Consider the following 14,613-nt stretch of genomic DNA (forward strand, 5'->3'; position numbering starts at 1 on the left):
ACTACCTAGCTGTTAGTCCTATCCCACAACACACTGCTTCAGCCTGTACTAATCTGTATTCTATGTGCTGGGATACCAGGTGAAAAAGTCTGTTGGTGAGACCTAGAGCAAGGCACTTAAAATCAAATTGCTCCTGTAAGTCTCTCTGGATAAGAGTGTCTGCAAAACGATGTCTACATAAAATGTAATTCCATTTCAGCCAGCCATGACACCCACCATCTCAGATCTGAAATCGTTTCCGTAGTTAGAAAGAGAAGATAAGCACTCCTATCCCATTATTACGTTGAAATATTAGTTTGATCTCTGAGAAATTAAGCTAATTGATTTCACCCAAATTTGGCCATTTTAAAATGTATAGGATTCATTTAACATTCATTAAAAATATTAATAAAATATTATTATTATTTAAATGAGTAAGACATGAGGAATCCAAAGAAATGGTAAAAAAAAAAATCTAAAACCAAAATACATTATTTACATAAGTATTCAGATCCTTTGCTATGAGACAAGAAATTAAGCTCAGGTGTATCCTGTTTCCATTGATCATCCTTGAGATGTTTCTACAACTTGATTGGAGTTCACCTGTGGTAAATTCAATTGATTGGAAATAATTTGGAAAGGCACACACCTGTCTATATAAGGTCCTACAGTTGACAGTGCATGTCAGAGCAAAAACCAAGCCATGAGGTCGAAGGAATTGTCCATAGAGCTCTGAGACAGGATTGTGTTGGGGCACAGATCTGGGGAAGGGTACCCCCAAAAACATTCTGCAGCATTGAAGCTCCCCAAGAACACAGTGGCCTCCATCATTCATAAACGAAAGAAGTTTGAAACCACCAAGACTCTTCCTAGAGCTGGTCACCCGGCCAAACTGAGCAATCGGCGGGAGAAGGGCCTGGGTCAGGGAGGTGACCAAGAACCAGATGGTCACTCTGACAGTCCTCCAGAGTTCCTCTGTGGAGATGGGAGAACCTTCCAGAAGGACAACCATCTCTGCAGCACTCCACCAATCAGGCCTTTACGGTAGAGTGGCCAGACGGAAGCCACTCCTCAGTAAAAGGAACATGACAGCATGCTTGGAGTTTGCCAAAAGGCACCTAAAGGTCTCTCAGACCATGAGAAATAAGGATCTCTGGTCTGATGAATCCAAGATTAAACTCTTTGGCCTGAATGACAAGTGTCACGTCTGGAGGAAACCTGGCACAATCCCTTCGGTGACGCATGGTGGTGGCAGCATCATGCTGTGGGGATGTATTTCAGCAGCAGGGACTGGGAAACTAGTCTCTGCACACTGCCCTATCCCATCTGGACAAGAGGAAAACCTATGAAAGAATGCTGTTTATAGACTATAGCTCAGCATTCATCACCATAGTACCCTCCAAGGTTGTCATTAAGCTTGAGGCCCTGGGTCTGAACCCCGCCCTGTGCAACTGGGTCCTGGACTTCCTGACGGGTTGCCCCCAGGTGGTGAAGGTAGGAAACATCACCTCCACTCTGCTGATCCTCAACACTGGGGCCCCACATAGGTGCGTACTCTGCCCTATCCTGTACTCCCTGTTCACCCATGACTGCATGGCCAAGCACGCCTCCAACTCAATCATCAAGTTTGCAGACGACACAACAGTAGTAGGCTTGATTATCAACGATGACGAGACGGCCTACAGGGAGGAGGTGAGGGCTCTGGGAGTGTGGTGTCAGGAAAACTACCTCTCACTCAACATCAACAAAACAAAAGAGATGATTGTGGTCTTCAGGAAAAGCAGAGGGTGCAGCCCCCTATCTACATCAACGGGACCGCAGTGGAGAAGGTGGAAAGCTTCAAGTTCCTCAGCGTACACATCACTGACAAACTGAAATGGACCACCCACACAGACAGTGTGGTGAAGAAGGCGCAACAGAGCCTCTTCAACCTCAGGAGGCTAAAGAAATGTGGCTTGTCACCTAAAAACGTCAAACTTTTTACAGATGCACAATCGAGAGCATCCTGTCAGGCTGTATCACCGCCTGGTACGGCAACTGCACCGCCCGCAACCGCAAGGCTCTCCAGAGGGTGGTGCGGTCTGCCCAACACATCACCGGGGAAAACTACCTGCCCTCCAGGACACCTACAGCACCCGATGTCACAGGAAGGCTAAAAAGATCATCAAGGACAACAACCAACCGAGCCACTGCCTGTTCACCACACTATCATCCAGAAGTCGAGGTCAGTACAGGTGCATCAAAGCGGGGACCGAGAGACTGAAAAACAGCTTATATCTCAAGGCCATCAGATTGTCAAACAGCCATCACTAACACAGAGAGGCTGCTGCCTATAGGCATAGATTAGGAATCACTGGCCACTTTAAGCAATGGAACACTAGTCACTTTAATAATGTTTACATATCTGGCATTACTCACCTCATATGTACAGTTGAAGTCGGAAGTTTACATACACCTTAGCCAAATACTATTAAACACATTTTTTCACAATTCCTGACATTTAATCTTTGTAAAGATTCTTTGTCTTAGGTCAGTTAGGATCACCACTTTATTTTAAGAATGTATAATGTCAGAATAATAGTAGAGAGAATGATTTATTTCAGCTTTTATTTAATTTATCACATTCCCAGTGGGTCAGAAGTTTACATACACTCAATTAGTATTTGGTAGGATTGCCATTAAATTGTTTAACTTGGGTCAAACTTTTCGGGTAGCCTTCCACAAGCTTCCTGTTTTTGTTTTAATATTTCACTGCCATACTGTGTTGGATCTTGTCCAGCCATCTTGTCTCAAGAGGACCACAATGGAAATAAGTCCCAGACCTTATAGTGTGTTATCCTCCATGATTTTATTAATGTGAATGTATGGCCTTTTTCAAGTTTTATGTGTGCTTGGTTTTTTTAAATGGTCGAATTAATAAACTAAACTAAAAATCCCACAATAAGTTGAGTGAGTTTAGGCCCGATTCATCCAAACAGAGTCTGGTGTCACTGAGTCAGGTTTGTAGGCCTCCTTGCTCGCACACACCTTTTCAGTTCTGCCCACACATTTTCTATAGGATTGAGGTCAGGGCTTTGTGATGGCCACTCCAATATCTTGACTTTGTTGTCCTTAAGCCATTTTGCAACAACTTTGGAAGTATACTTGGGGTCATTGTCCATTTGGAAGACCCATTTGTGACCAAGCTTTAACTTCCTGACTGATGTCTTGAGATGTTGCTTCAATATATCAAAAGAATTTTCCTACCTCATGATGCCATCTATTTTGTGATGTGCACCAGTCCCTCTTGCAGCAAAGCACCCCCACAACATGATGCTACCACCCCCATGCTTCACGGTTGGGATGGTGTTCTTCGGCTTGCATGCCTATTCCTCCAAAAATAACAATGGCCATTATGGCCAAACAGTTCTATTTTTGTTTCATCAGACCATAATACATTTCTCCGAAAAGTACGGTCTTTGTCCCCATGTGCAGTTGCAAACCGCAGTCTGGCTTTTTTATGGCGGTTTTGGAGCAGTGGCTTCTTCCTTGCTGAGCGGCCTTTCAGGTTATGTCGATATAGGACTCGTTTTACTGTGGATATAGATACTTTTGTACTTGTTTCCTCCAGCATCTTCACAAGGTCCTTTGCTGTTGTTCTGGGATTGATTTGCAATTTTCGCACCAAAGTACGTTCATCATTAGGAGACAGAACGCATATCCTTCCTGAACGGTATGACGGCTGCGTGGTCCCATGGTGTTTATACTTGCATACTATTGTTTGTACAGATGAACGTGGTACCTTCAGGCGTTTGGAAATTACTCCCAAGGATGAACCTGACTTGTGGAGGTCTACAATTTTTTTTCTGAGGTCTTGGCTGATTTCTTTTGATTTTCCCATGATGTCAAGCAAAGAGGCACTGAGTTTGAAGGCAGGCCTTGAAATACATCTACAGGTACACCTCCAATTGACTCAAATTATGTCAATTAGCCTATCAGAAGTTTCTAAAGCCATGACATAATTTTCTGGAATTTTCCAAGCTGTTTAAAGGCACAGTCAACTTAGTGTATGTAAACTTCTGACCCACTTGAATTGTGATACAGTGAATTATAAGTGAAATAATCTGTCTGTAAACAATTGTTGGAAAAATGACTTGTGTCATGCACAAAGTAGATGTCCTAACCGACTTGCCAAAACTATAGTTTGTTAACAAGAAATTTGTGGAGCGGTTGATAAACGAGTTTAATTGTCTCCAACCTCAGTGTATGTAAACTTCCGACTTCAACTGTATAGTCTTAATTCATTCCTACTTAGATTTGTGTGTATTGGGTATATGCTGTGTAATTTGTTAGATATTACTTGTTAGATATTACTGCAATGTCGGAACTAGAAACACAAGCATTTTGCTACACCCGCAATAACATCTGCTAATTACATGTTTGTAACCAATTGAATTTTATTTGATTTTGGATCACTGGAAAGATGAACGGAGCGAGATATTGTTGATGAAAACCTGATCCACAGCACTCAGGACCTCAGACTAGGGCGAAGGTTCACTTTCTCACAGGACAATGACCCTAAGCACACAGCCAACACTAAGCAGGAGCGGCTTCACTACAAGTCTCTGAATGTCCTTTGAGTGGCCCAGCCGGAGCCCGGACTTGAACCCGATCAAAAATCTCTGGAGAGACCTGAAAATAGCTGTGTAGCAACGGTCCCCACCCAACCTGACAGAGCTTGAGAGGATCTGCAGAGAAAAATGGGAGAAACTCCCCAAATACAGGTGTGCCAAGCTTGTAGTTTCATACCCAAGAAGAATTGATGCTGTGGAAGGTGCCAAGGCTGCCAAAGGTGCCTCAACAAAGTAAGGAGTAAAGGGTCTGAATACTTACGTAAATGTGATAGTTCAGTTTAATTTTTTATAAAATGTGTACAAAAAAAAGAACTGTTTTTCCTTTGTCATTATGTGGTATTGTGTGTAGATTAATGGGGGGATTTTTTACAAATCAATTTTAGAATAATCTGTAATGTAACAAAATGTGGAAAAAGTCAAGGGGTCTGAATATTTTCCAAATGCACTGTAAGCTGTACATATCTACTGGTTCCTAAATGAGTCTACCTCACTACTCGTCTGTACCTTGGCAGAGCTTTGGCATTAGGAGGTAAAATGTTATGCAAATCAGTGGCTGGGTTTTTAACATTTCTCTCTGTCTTCTTTTTTCTTTCTCCTCTTTCTCTCGCCTTCCTCCAATCTCCTCCAGAGGGTCCAGTACTAATATCAGACCTCTCTTTTTCTCTCTTACTCTCTCAAGCTTTTCATCCCCTCCTCTCTCTCTCTCTCTCTCTCCCTCTTTTCTTCCACTCCCCCCCCCCACTCTCTCTCCGTGTTCTTCCTCTCTCTCTCTCATGCTGATGACACAGTACTAAGTCAGCCCTTAGCTGTAGGAAGTGACAGGCAGCCAGAGCACCACTGCGTGTGTGTGTGTGTGTGTGTGTGTGTGTGTGTGTGTGTGTGTGTGTGTGTGTGTGTGTGTGTGTGTGTGTGTGTGTGTGTGTGTGTGTGTGTGTGTGTGTGTGGACGGATGGCTGACCATGCACTAAAGCACAGCTAGCACCAGTCACTGTTAGAACTGACCACTCAGTACAGAGACCAGAATAAAGACACGTATTGATCAGAATATTAAAACGCCAAGTCCTCTTTGAGAGCGCAATAAATCATTTTACAGAAAAGTCAGGAATATATCTATCATGGATTCAAACAAAAAAAGAGATAAAGAAAGATCTATTAACTCAATGAAAACACATCCACTGCTGTACCAAAATAAGTAGGTTTCTATTGAACATTTTGGTTTGTTTATGGTTCTATATAAACTCAGGTACAAAACGTTAGGAACACCTGCTCTTTCAATGACATAGACTGACTGATCAGGTGAATCCAGGTGAAAGCTATGATCCTTTACTGATGTCACTTGTTATTAAATCCTCTTCAAAATCAGTGTAGATAAAGTGGTGGAGACAGGTTAAAGAAGGATTTTTAAGCCTTGAGACATGGATTGAATGGTCCACACAACCCAAAGGACGTCCAGCCAACTAGACACGATTGTGGGTCGCATTGGAGTCAACAATGGGCCAGCATCGCTGTGGAAATGGGCCAGCATCGCTGTGGAACACATTCGACACCTTGTATAGTCCACACACCGATGAATTGAGGCTGTTCTGAGGGAAAAATGGGATGCAACTCAATATTAGAAAGGTGTTCTTAATGTTTTGTGTACTCAGTGTAGTACCTTGTCTTCTAGGAGTGTACTTTATCACTGTGTGAACTTAAAATATATTATTATTCCTGACCTTACCCACAAATCCTGGATAACAGTTATAATTGGATACGGTCCTTAGGTGTTTTTCACAGACCTAGAGTAGCTGTATGCTGCTCCAGAGAGGAGAAACACACACACACACACACACACACACACACACACACACACACACACACACACACACACACACACACACACACACACACACACACACACACACACACACTTTCCAAAGCCTCTCAGAACGGCTGTAAGACAGAGAGGAGAGAAGGCCCCTTACAGTCATTACAGCTGGTTGTAAAATCCCTCCAACCTACCCAGAGAGAGCTGCACTCGCTGGATGCATCCCAAATGCCACACTATTCCCTATATAGTGCACTATACCAGGGCCCATAAGGGAACAGGGGGCCATTTGAGCCACATCCCACCAGTCTGTTTGGATTGAAGATACATACACAGCTGGGGGGGGAATCCTAGCATGGCATTCTCCAGATTCTGTTCAGGCACAAGAGAGTCTCCTAAATTGAAAGGACCCTTGAGGACTTAATAAAAGGAAAATTCTATTTTGGTGTTTGTTTCATTAGTCTATTGTTGACCTAGTCCCACATTGTTTTGCTTGTCAGCAATCAAGTTGTCAAGATATGTAACTTTCAAAATACAGAAATCATCCCTGAAAGATGCAAAGCTCTGACAAAAAGGCTGTGAGGCCAATAACTAAGCTCAATACTCACAAGTAATATTGGCAAGCGCAGTGAACAGCTTTTTTATTTTATTTTATTTTATGAAATAATAGGAAGAAAATAGCAGAAGTCTTGGGCTATAGTCAGAGGTAGACTGAGGTAATGAGAGGAGGAGAGGATGGATTTGTGTAGTGATATGATCTTGCAGGGTCATCAGTACAGAGGGTACATAATGCCTTATCTCAATCACAACAACCCAGAGATATTAACTCAACAACACCCTTTAGGCCCACTAATGGAGAGCAGAGGAGAGGAGAGAGGGATATGAGAGGAGGGATGAGGGGAGGATAGGAGAGGAGGATAGGAGAGGAGGATAGGAGAGGAGGATTGGAGAGGAGAGGAGAGGAGAGGAGAGGAGAGGAGAGGAGAGGAGAGGAGAGGAGAGGAGAGGAGAGGAGAGGAGAGGAGAGGAGAGGAGAGGAGAGGAGAGGAGAGGAGAGGAGAGGAGAGGAGGAAAGGAGAGGAGAGGAGAGGAGGGGAGAAAAGGAGAGTAGGATTGGAGGAGAGAGGAGAACCATCATGGAGAGATTGTGGATGTACTGTAGTATAAGGGAGGAGAGTGTAGGAAAGAAGATGAAGAAGGTACACGTCGCCTCCCCCACAAGAGGATCCAGCGTGCTTGACCATGTATACACAACATCCATGACACGTACAAAGCCATCCCCCGCCCCCCATTTCGGCCAATCAGATCACGTCTCACTGTTCCTAGAGGGAGCCACCAACACAGAGAATAGTGAGGCGCTGGACAGAGGACGCAGATTCAATGCTGCAGGAGGGTTTTGAGAATACTGATCAGAATATGTTCAAAGATTCACCCACCCAAGACTCATCCATCAACATTGAGGAATATACATTGTCCGTCAAAGGCTTCATTAGGAAATGTGTTGATGATATTGTACCCACAATAACAATCCGGACATACCCCAACCAAAAGCCCTGGATGAACGGAGATATCCACACCATGCTGAGAGACCAAACTGCAGCATTCAGTGTCAGCAGAACGCATACAAGGCAAGCAAGTACGAGCTTTGCAAATCCATTAGGGACTCAAAAAGACAATACAGACTCAAACTTCAATTGATCTTCGACCACTCAGACTCTCGTTGCATGTGGCAAGGACTACAGACTATCACAGACTACAAGGTAAATCCAGCTGTGTGTTGCCAACCGAAGCCTCACTCACAGACGAGCTGAACAGCCGCTCGCTTCAAGGCAAACAATACCCGAGCCATTCAGGAGGACTCTCGCTGTTCTGGACGACCAAGTGCTTTCGCTCTCCTAGGCTGACGTGAGAAAAACTCTCAAAAAGAGTGAATACTCACAAAGCCGCAGGCCCAGATGGCATCCTCGGGCCGCTGGCAGGTGTCTTCTCAGACATCTTCAACCCCCCCGTCCCAGGCTGCAGTCCCAACCATACCCTGTCCCAGGCTGCAGTCCCAACCCTCCCTGTCCCAGGCTGCAGTCCCAACCCGTCCCTGTCCCAGGCTGCTGTCCCAACCCCCCCCCTGTCCCAGGCTACAGTCCCAACCCTCCCCTGTCCCAGGCTGCAGTCCCAACCCTCCCCTGTCCCAGGCTACAATCCCAACCCTCCCTGTCCCAGGCGGCAGTCCCAACCCGCCCCTGTCCCAGGCTGCAGTCCCAACCCTCCCCTGTCCCAGGCTACAATCCCAACCCTCCCCTGTCCCAGGCTGCAGTCCCAACCCCCCCTGTCCCAGGCTGTAATCCCAACCCACCCCTGTCCCAGGCTGTAGTCCTAACCTGGCCCTGTCCCAGGCTGTAATCCCAACCCGCCCCTGTCCCAGGCTGTAGTCCCAACCTTCCCCTGTCCCAGGCTGTAGTCCTAACCCCCCCCCCCCCCTTCCTGTCCCAGGCTACAATCCCAACCCGCCCCTGTCCCAGGCTGTAGTCCCAACCTGACCCTGTCCCAAGCTGTAATCCCAACCCGACCCTGTCCCAGGCTACAATCCCAACCCTGCCCTGTCCCAGGCTGCAGTCCCAACCCTCCCCTGTCCCAGGCTACAATCCCAACCCTCCCCTGTCCCAGGCGGCAGTCCCAACCCTCCCCTGTCCCAGGCTGCAGTCCCAACCCTCCCTGTCCCAGGCTACAATCCCAACCCTCCCTGTCCCAGGCGGCAGTCCCAACCCGCCCCTGTCCCAGGCTGCAGTCCCAACCCTCCCCTGTCCCAGGCTACAATCCCAACCCTCCCCTGTCCCAGGCTGCAGTCCCAACCTGCCCCTGTCCCAGGCTGTAATCCCAACCCTCCCCTGTCCCAGGCTGTAGTCCCAACCTGGCCCTGTCCCAGGCTGTAATCCCAACCCGCCCCTGTCCCAGGCTGTAGTCCCAACCTTCCCCTGTCCCAGGCTGTAGTCCTAACCCCCCCCCCCCCCCCTCCTGTCCCAGGCTACAATCCCAACCCGCCCCTGTCCCAGGCTGTAGTCCCAACCTGACCCTGTCCCAAGCTGTAATCCCAACCCGACCCTGTCCCAGGCTACAATCCCAACCCTGCCCTGTCCCAGGCTGCAGTCCCAACCCTCCCCTGTCCCAGGCTACAATCCCAACCCTCCCCTGTCCCAGGCGGCAGTCCCAACCCTCCCCTGTCCCAGGCTGCAGTCCCAACCTCCCCTGTCCCAGGCTGTAATCCCAACCCCCCCCTGTCCCAGGCTGTAGTCCCAACCTGCCCCTGTCCCAGGCTGTAATCCCAACCCGCCCCTGTCCCAGGCTGTAGTCCCAACCCCCCCTGTCCCGGCGTGTCCCAACCTTTCCCTGTCCCAAGCTGTAATCCCAACCTACCCCTGTCCCAGGCTGTAGTCCCAACCTGCTTTAATAGACCACCATTATCTGGACAAGAGGAACACCTTTGTGAGAATGCTGTTCATTGACTATAGTTCAGCATTTTAACACTATTGTTCCCTCCAAGCATGACACCAAACTCAGAGCCGTGGGTCTGGACACCACCCTCTGCAACTGGATCCTGGACTTCCTGACGGGCAGACCACAGGCTGTGAGGACTGGCAACAACACCTCCTTCACACTGACTGTTAACACAGGGCCCCCCCCCCAGGGGTGTCCTCAGTCCTCTGCTGTACTTCCTGTTCACCCACCGACTGTGTTGCTCTGCACCACGCCAACTCTATCATCAAGCCTGCTGCTGACGACGCCACGGTTGTAGGCCTGATAAACCAACAATGACAAGTCACCCTATAGGGAGGAGGTGAGTGAACTGGCATAGTGGTGTCATGACAACCAACCTCTCTCTCACGTTAGCAAAACAAAATGAGTTGATTGTTGACTTCAGGAAGCAGAGTCAGCAGTTTTAAGTTCCTCAACGTCCACATCACAGAGGACTTGACATGGACCAACAACAAGAGGTCAAGAGGTTGCAACAGCGTCTCTACTTCCTAAGGCGGCTGAAGAACCCCCCGGGTCCTCTTCAAATACTACCGCTGCACCATCGAGAGCGTCCTGACCGATTGCATCACAGCCTAGTACGGGAAATGGTCTGTCGGCGACCGCAAGGCCCTCCAGCGGGTGGTGAATAGGCTCAGGCGATATACCGTTTATACCGTATAAATGGTTACAGCAGAGACATCTCCTCCTGTATCAAGATCCTTGTTGTTCGCCAATGTGTTTTAAAAAAAAAATGTTTATAGCGCCCTATGTGCGCACATTCGGTAATACCTTACATGGTACTTAATGCAAATAAGTCTGAGCATAGATTAACTGAGTTCACCTAATAACCATTTCAATGTATACAAGACTGACCTTAGATCAGTCTAAAGGCAGCTTCCTCCAACTCCTTTCCTATAGGCTACTGATGGCACTCCTAACAGATAATGCTCTTGCTGTCACATTTATAAGATGCATTAATGGCACGCTACTAACAAATCTTACGCATGCGCTTGAAAACGGCCCTGGTAATGCATCAGCAGTGATGGCTCCATTCTCTCTCTCTCTCTCTCTCTCTCTCTCTCTCTCTCTCTCTCTCTCTCTCTCTCTCTCTTTCTCTCGCTGTGCCATTCAACTACCGGTAAACACTACCGGCCTTGATCTTAAGTATCGATGAAGTGGTTAAAACAAGGGATTTTACGTGACTCATAAAAATATTATTGACATGGCTTTTACAGGCAGGGATGAAGTAAACCGTCACGCGAGAGGACATTATAGTATACAATAGCTTATTCTGCTATTTTAATTAGACTTTTGCAAGAGTAGGCTATGCAATTAGGCCTATATCATATAACATGTAAATAGTATATGCCAAAGCATTGGTTTAATATGTTTGTTCCATCTTTAGGATTGTGCAGTCTACAACACTATTGACCCAGGCCCATATCACTGTGAATAAATACACAGGATAGGCTAAATAACAAATAAACGTCCCCGCTATGGGAAAGCATTAACTTAGCATAAGCCTCTGAGCCACATGTATAGGCTAATTATTAAAACCATAATCCTTAACGTCACTGCGTCCACCAATTCCCAACAACAGCATTACATGGTCTGAAGAGGGCAGAAGAAGAGAACAACATTAAGATTCTGACGAGAGAGGGAGAGGAGATTCCTAGGAGCACATTTTGGATGTTACCCGTCCCATCTCATTCTTTTATCCCTCGTTTCAATAGAATATTTTCATTCATTCATACAAATTATAATCATATTTATGATATCGTTGTTGTTTTGCAATCATTGAATCCGCTTTATGCAGCCTATTGTATATGGAAAAGGCTACCGTCCAAGCATTGAATCCGCTTTATGCAGCCTATTGTATATGGGAAAGGCTACCGTCCAAGCATTGAATCCGCTTTATGCAGCCTATTGTATATGGGAAAGGCTACCGTCCAAGCACTGAATCCGCTTTATGCAGCCTATTGTATATGGGAAAGGCTACCGTCCAAGCATTGAATCCGCTTTATGCAGCCTATTGTATATGGGAAAGGCTACCGTCCAAGCATTGCACAGTCTATAATTGCAAAAACTAAACATGATCATTAGGCCTATATAACGGAAACAACGGTTCTCCAAGACGAAATAAATGTATTTCTTGCACATCTTTCAGCATATCACACGCTGTATTCGATCAACAATAGTAAACTCAACCATTTAACTATTCAAAACCGATATAAACATTTCAGGCAGATGCGAAAGATGTGTCGATTGATTGGAAACAAGCATCATTCATTCATTCAGTTAATTCTTACCCTGTATCTAAGAGAGAGAGAGAGCTCCGCAAGCTCCGCAAGCGATGGGGACGAGGGAGCGAGAGAGACGGGAAGAGATGGGGGGATGTTCGGCTTGTTCTGGCTGCGTCCTCCGGTCGATAGATGGGAGATGGGAGAGAATCCGGACTGGCTGCTTGGTACACACAGCTACTGTCTCTACTTCTTTCTCTTCTTCTTCTTCTTCTTCTGCTGTTGCTACTGCGGCGGCTGAGCCCTGCAAACCATGTTACCGTGACACCGTCACACTCAAGCCTCGTGAGACAACAACCGGCGGACAGAGAGAGGCAGATAACGGGCGGGTGGGCGCGTGCTTCCACGGGGATAAAAGAGAGAGAGAGTTGGTAGATGGGATTTAAGGAGGGGGATGGGGGGGATGGGGGGGTATCCGAGGGATTGCGTGGTACGAGTTTAATTAGATAGCCATACGCCTATTGGAGGCACAGCAGTTTGTGTGTCAGGGCGTACAGGCAGCCCTCTCTCTCTCTCTCTCTCTCTCTCTCTCTCGCTCTCTAGACTTGAGAGGATGGAGTTCAGTAGACATTATGGATAAAAGATAGAGCGCCGCTATTTCCTCCTAGAATATTACAGGCTATTTACAAATAGTGGCCATAATAATTTCCGTTAACCCTTTCACAAATAGACCATTGGCCAACAAGCCTTACTGGTTTCTAACGCTTTGGGTTAAAATGCATATAATTTTACCAATTTGACCAAGTCTTCAATTGACCAGGTGTTATATTAAAGTTTGGATGAATGTTGCTGTGTAGCACATTATTACTTTATACAACTGATATAAGGACCGGGACATGAGATGATGTAGAAATTACCGTGGGTCTTGTTTATTAATGATTTTCACACGACAAGATATTCCACTGGTTCCAATGTAAGTAAACAGAGAAGCAGGTGCAGTCCATTCACTAACACTCAGGACAGGTGTAGTCCATTCACTAACACTCAGGACAAGTGTAGTCCATTCACTAACACTCAGGACAGGTGTAGTCCATTCACTAACACTCAGGACAGGTGTGACCCATTCACTAACACTCACGACAGGTATAGTCCATTCACTAACACTCAGGACAGGTGTGCTCCATTCTCTGACACTCAGGACAGGTGTAGCCCATTCTCTAACACTCAGGACAGGTGTAGCCCATTCTTTAACACTCAGGACAGGTGTAGCTCATTCACTAACACTCAGGACAGGTGCAGTCCATTCATTAACACTCAGGACAGGTGTAGTCCATTCACTAACACTCAGGACAGGTGTGGTCCATTCACTAACACTCAGGACAGGTGTAACCCATTCACTAACACTCACGACAGGTGTAGCCCATTCACTAACACTCAGGACAGGTGTGGTCCATTCACTAACACTCAGGACAGGTGTAGTCCATTCTCTAACACTCAGGACAGGTGTAGCCCATTCACTAACACTCAGGACAGGTGTAGTCCATTCACTAACACTCAGGACAGGTGTAGTCCATTCACTAACACTCAGGACAGGTATAGTCCATTCACTAACACTCAGGACAGGTGTAGTGCATTCACTAACACTCAGGACAGGTGAAGCCCATTCACTAACACTCAGGACAGGTGTAGTCCATTCTCTAACACTCAGGACAGGTGTAGCCCATTCACTAACACTGAGGACAGGTAAAGCCCATTCACTAACACTCAGGACAGGTGTAGTCCATTCTCTAACACTCAGGATAGGTGTAGCCCATTCACTAACACTCACGAGATCCATTACTCCCCACTTGACTAGTTTGACTAGCTCAGTTTCTACTGTTGGTTTTATGGCATATGGGACAGGCTAAGCTTTGAAGCATTTTGGCTTGCTGTCTGGTTTCACGGTCAGTTTAACCGTTATGTCCTTCATACTGCCAAGTTCTCCGTTGAACACAGTGTGTTTCCTCAATATCTCTTGTAGGTTTGTGTCCTCTTTTGCAACCATGTGAATATCCTGCCAGTTTAGTTTGATCTTTTCCCAGCCATGCTCGTCCTAGCAAAGCTGGATGGTTGCCTTTGACGATGTAAAGTGGTAGCTTTACCTTCTGTTTGCTGAGCTCTGCTGTAACATTCACAATTCCTCTCACTGGAAGTCTCAGCAGAGTATTTTTTCAGCGTCATCTTCATGGGCTTTGGGTGTGAGGTGATGTAGTTTATCCTTGTATACAATCTTAGACAGCGTTGATATGGCTGCTCCAGTGTCACCCAGTATCCATGTCCACTGTCTGAAATGGACAAAACATGTAAAGACTTTTCCCCTTCACACAGGGTATCACTGTTTTCATCCTCTGTGTTCTCCGTTTGATGCACTTTTTTTCTTTTTGTACTTCCTGAAGTCGCTTTTCTTTTGTTTAGTATTTTATTTTTG

The 14,613-nt window shown here is 46.3% G+C and overlaps 1 protein-coding gene across 1 annotated transcript in view; it reads right to left on the bottom strand.

The window, feature by feature from the left end:
- The window catches only part of LOC106570710 (hippocalcin-like protein 1), an 83,115-nt gene extending 70,535 nt beyond the window's left edge, over positions 1-12,580 (bottom strand). The window contains exon 1 of the mRNA XM_045695061.2: positions 12,216-12,580. The gene's annotated coding sequence lies outside the window, so the exon portion shown is untranslated. The remainder of the gene's footprint in view (positions 1-12,215) is intronic.
- Between the last annotated feature and the right edge of the window lie 2,033 nt (positions 12,581-14,613).

This window comes from Salmo salar, chromosome 14, assembly GCF_965601325.2.
Source record: "Salmo salar chromosome 14, fSalSal1, whole genome shotgun sequence".
In the NCBI taxonomy this organism is placed as follows: domain Eukaryota; kingdom Metazoa; phylum Chordata; class Actinopteri; order Salmoniformes; family Salmonidae; genus Salmo; species Salmo salar.